The sequence below is a fragment of the Lates calcarifer genome, linkage group LG6 (assembly GCF_001640805.2).
Source record: "Lates calcarifer isolate ASB-BC8 linkage group LG6, TLL_Latcal_v3, whole genome shotgun sequence".
In the NCBI taxonomy this organism is placed as follows: domain Eukaryota; kingdom Metazoa; phylum Chordata; class Actinopteri; family Centropomidae; genus Lates; species Lates calcarifer.
In genome coordinates this window covers 15,956,417-15,961,431 of record NC_066838.1, presented here as the reverse complement: position 1 = coordinate 15,961,431, position 5,015 = coordinate 15,956,417, and the positions used below count along the sequence as shown (strand labels likewise).

Sequence of the window (5,015 nt, the reverse complement as noted above, 5' to 3'; positions counted from 1 at the left end):
GTGCTGCTGTTGCCAAATATGATCCTTTAAAGCTGCAACACTTTGATGTTTGGTCCAGATGTCTTTGTGTGTGTGTGTGTGCACATGTGTCCATGTGTGTGTGATAGAGACAGTGGTAGAAAGTAACAAATTACAGTTACTATTGTATTGTATTGTGTTTGTGCTGTAGAGTTTTGAAGTACTTGTGCTTTATCTGAGTATCTCTTTGATATTACTTTATACTTCCACTCCATTACATTTAAAGGTAAAATGTACTTTTGATAGCAAAAGTTGCACAAATTCATTGGATTTAGCTTTTCAAATTTGTTGACCAGCTGCTTTCTCTTGTTTTCTTTTACTGTGGTAAACTGAACTGCTATTTTGAATCCTGCAAGCAAAAATATTTTTAAACTCCAAACCCGGTTATGATATAAAATAAGGATTAATTTATACTTAAGAGAAAGTGTCATTAAGTTATTGGCTTATCTCTCCCCTCGCCATTCCCTTTTGGTACTGTCCACTGTCGTGTCTGTGGCCTCAGATAAAGAATTTCTTTTTGCGTCTCATATTGCATACAGTCTGTCTGTACATGCTGCCCCTCTGCAGCATTCTACAGTCCCTAGATAACCCTCCACCACACACCCAAACACTTGTCCACTATTCCTTACTCAGCACAGACTCAACATGGTGGCCTCTTGTCACCAATCCAAAGACACGCAACAAAAACAGAGTTAATATCAACCACTGTCCCTCCCTCCTCCTGGGAGACATCTCTGCAGGCACTGGGTGTTTAACATGCCACACAGAAGTGGGGTAGAAGAAGCTGCGAATGGTGTTGGTCCCTCACCCTTTCTCCTCCTTGCCTTCTTTGCTTCCTTCTCTCCTCTGCAGCCCCCCTAAGGTCCTCATGCCATGCATGCATCCCATGGGTCTGTCCCTACAAGGCTAAAGCAAACAGGGCCTAGGAAGTGCTGTCCTTGGCAAGCCTGAGCTGATAAACACAGCATGAGTGAGGACAGGCTGTGCTCTCCAGAGGGGGACGACAGCCCCTCATTCACGCTCCCCTGGAGGATATTATGAAACTTAACGAGGGGAGCTATTTTAAATTCTCCACAGGATTAGGGTACCTCTGGAGATGAGAAAGCACTGTAATTTCAGCGACTTGTGTCTGACTGGGTTTATCTCAGAAATACTGTGTAATAGGTGGGCTGTGCGTCTTTGATTAAATTTGTCCTCACCCTTACCTATTTGTTATTTCCTTACAGTTGGCGTGGGAAGAAGAGGAGCCCCTTCCTCAGATGTGTCCCCTAGCTGAAACCAAAACATGACCTGCAGATTAAAAATAGCTGAGCAAGGATTAGCAAGGATTAAATCAAAGAAAACTGAGCTACACTTTCTTTTCCACTCATTCACATCCTGACGTCAATACATCTCTTTTGTTTACAAACCAGCACTAAAAACAGACCAGAGTATCTTGAGCTGGAGCATTTGGGGACTTTTTTAACCCATTCAGAAAAACATGTCACGACGTGGCTAATAGACACACACATGCACACACTTTACATGGGTTGAAACCATCTAAAGTTGTGACCTGAAATTACATAACTTGGCCTCCGTCAGAACAAAAATATCCCCCTCGAGTCATCTCTCCTTACGGGTATAAAGTTCTCCAGCTCTGCGCGTATAGTCACGTTTATATAGACTTCAGCGCAGCGAGTTATACAAGCGGGGATGTAGCTCAGTGGTAGAGCGCATGCTTTGCATGTATGAGGCCCCGGGTTCAATCCCCGGCATCTCCACTCTTTTGGAAGTAATGTTTCTTTTTTTTTTTTTTCTTCATATGGTAACAGGTAGTACGTCGTTTGTGGGGAAAAAACAATCAGTATGTCATACGCGGACGTTTAACGAAGGTTAACGTTAACTTTGCATTATTATTCTCACCATTCATCATAGCGTTAGTCTGCACCTAAACGTGATTTTATTTTGAATTTTATTTTATCGACATATAAGTGAACGTAAACTAAATCAAATCTAGACCTGTTTGTTTTATGCTACATTTGTTAGCTTTGTTGACAAGTAGGCTAACTGATACAATGCAAGTAGATACAGCGAGTAATAAAAAGTCAGTACAATGAGATATGAAATATGACGCTGTATGGGACATGAGAATGAGAAACAAAATGTGGATGTGATTATAAAATATCATTCGAGTGTAATTTGTGATACAATGTTTTTAAGTATGTTGTATAAAAGAAAGTAGTGTACTATATAGTTCAATAACTATGGTTTGATATAAGTAACAAAAGTGTCAGTCTCAAGTGTCCATTTACTAACTTTATGTTATTGCATATACTTTTGTAGAGACTGAACTCCCACTCTCAAATGTTTAGATACAGTGTCCTGAGAGGTGTAGTGTTCCTCATGACATGACATGACTTTTTCACAGCACACAGACTGACTATAGTAGGAAAACACAGGTGTTACTGATAACATTAATTATCTCTCAGTAGTCCGAGAAAGACACAACAATGTGACAGTGAGCCAGCATGTATGATACCAGTAAAATTAATTTTACTCCTACACTTTTCCTTTTCTCTGTTGTGATATGTCAAAAATGTCTTTGATGAAGAAGGTCTATTTTGTATTTTTTGCCTCTATGTAGTATTTAATCTGTCTTAGCATGAAAAATGGATGTAACCAGGGGCCTGGAGAGACATGGCCGCTAAGCCAGAGCCTCTGTTTAACTATTAAATGTCACACTGAGACAAGTCAGTAACAAACCTGCAAAAACTTCCTCTGAAGTGGAAGGAGTAATAACTTACCCCTTCAACTTTAATTTAATTTTTGGGTTTGTTTTAGGTTTTCTGAAGGTAGTTTCTGTCTTCTGCTCCAATTTCTTTGACCACGCTGATAAAAATGTCTACAACTGTGTTAACAAGTTGATACTTGGTAGAAATGTGGCGAAGGCAGCTGAGTGTGCAGCTTGTGTTTTCACATGGACATACAGTGCTATTCATACCTGCTCATCTACATTGTGCTGTGGTGTGTCACCTGCTTGTTTATATTCTTTTGGTCTTAGTTAGTCTAGTTAATTAGACCAAAGGAAATTCTTTACATAGCATATAACCATTTAGGCCTAGCCCTTTGCTTGCTGGTAACTGTGCTGATTTGTGTGAGTTATGTAATAAATTACAAAACAAACAAAAAAATTAATCAAATGTGTACTCATTTAACATACAGGTTACATGTGAAACACTATTTCACATGTAAAAGTAATGGAATTTATGGATGTTTTATTTGCCATATGATACAGGCACATGTGATTTACAGATATTTAACACATAAAACACAAAATTCATATGTGCTTACAAATGCCCAGGTACCAGTTGTCTGTCCAAGCGTCTCACAAGCAGATGATGATATCTGCTGCATAGGCAAATTTTCTATATATGTGTGTGAGTGTTTGTCACAGGCACAAGGACATTATTATATACACAGCGGGTAAATTAATGGTAAATTTTAAGGAATGTTAAGGGAGTAATTTATTATTATAGGTGTCAAACAACACAGAACAAACTCTCTATCTCCATTACTTGAACCGTTCTTTTTATAGTGTAACCTGTATGTATGTATATTTTTATCGTGCAGTGTGTTGAATTTTGGTGCTTATGGACCAAAGGATTAAAACTGAAGTGAATTATTTTAAGATGATGGCTTCTCAGACACTAACTTTATCTTAGCATTCACTTTGTATTAGCCATTGAAACCCAGTTTATAGCGAAGGTGTTTAAATCAAAGATTTTGCTGCCTTGGCATGCTGTCAGAGGAAGGAATGAAAAGATCTACAGAAACCCAGAGGGCAATGGTCATTTTGGAACTGGGTAAAAAAGTTATAAAGAGTGACACATACATGCACAAGCTCACCTAGGAAAAAATAAGGCTGACATATATTAATGTCATCTGCTTTTAGCAAGTTGGTTGAGGCTAGATGTCCAGCAGGACACTCTATCTGCTATGAAACAAGACCACTCTGTGGGTCAGACCTTCACTCGTAGGTGCCGTAACTGCTTAACCCACATACTATGTCTGTACATAATGACCTAAAAGAAGCACCTTTACATAAATGACATATATCCTTTCCCCCAGGTGTCAAGCTAACATTCCTGAAGGTGGAAAAGGAGAAACATCAGTCACTCCTATTTGAAGCCTTAGCAGCCTACTGTATTTTAGTTGAAGGTCACATTGCAGAATGCATGTAATATATATCTGTGGAAAATGTGCCCCAATTTTCCCTTTAAGAAACCTAAAATTCATCAATTTATTGTTTAACAAAACGGAGACAAGAAACAAGCATTATCAGAAAACCACATTCATTTCAGCATGAGCCAGTCTCAGTCTGAAAGAGCTGAAAGGTCCCAGAGTTTAAATATCAGAGGCCAAATCTGCTTTATACACATTAAAGTGTTCTACTAAATTTGTGTAGTTGGTTTTCCAAGAAAGGCTTGTCAGTGGGAGCATAAGGAAACATCATTTGCATAAAACAAATAAGAAAAGGAAAACAGGTTTGGTGTATCACCAAGTCACCAGTGAACATGTTGTATTGTCCAACCTGAAGGTTTTGATGCTGAGTCATCAGACACCACAGGTCGATGTGGATCTGTCACCTTGTGCTGGATTATAACCAGCATTGTGGACCTTCAGCTTCAGGGCTGGGAACAGCACACACACACCCACACACACCCACACACACACACACACACACACACACACACACATTCCACAGTGTCTAGTCTCTATAATTTAGCCCATGATGTCTCTGTGTATGAACACCTGTTTGTGGTACTATTATCAGGTTGTGCAAGGTTGATGCAACTCAGTCACATATTTCATTATTTGTGACAACCATGTAACTGCTGAGTGATACTAACTTCCTCTGACTGAATGTGACCTTTGCACCTGTGGTAACATGCTACATATTTATACAGTCAAGATGATCATGTATTTGACCCCTGATTTAACCACTGACCTGGAAACAT

The 5,015-nt window shown here is 39.2% G+C and overlaps 1 non-coding gene across 1 annotated transcript; it reads left to right on the top strand.

Annotated features, from left to right (window-relative positions):
• Window positions 1–1,706: 1,706 nt before the first annotated feature.
• trnaa-ugc (transfer RNA alanine (anticodon UGC)) lies at window positions 1,707–1,778 on the top strand. The gene has a single exon. It is a non-coding gene; the product is annotated as a tRNA-Ala (tRNA).
• Window positions 1,779–5,015: the final 3,237 nt, after the last annotated feature.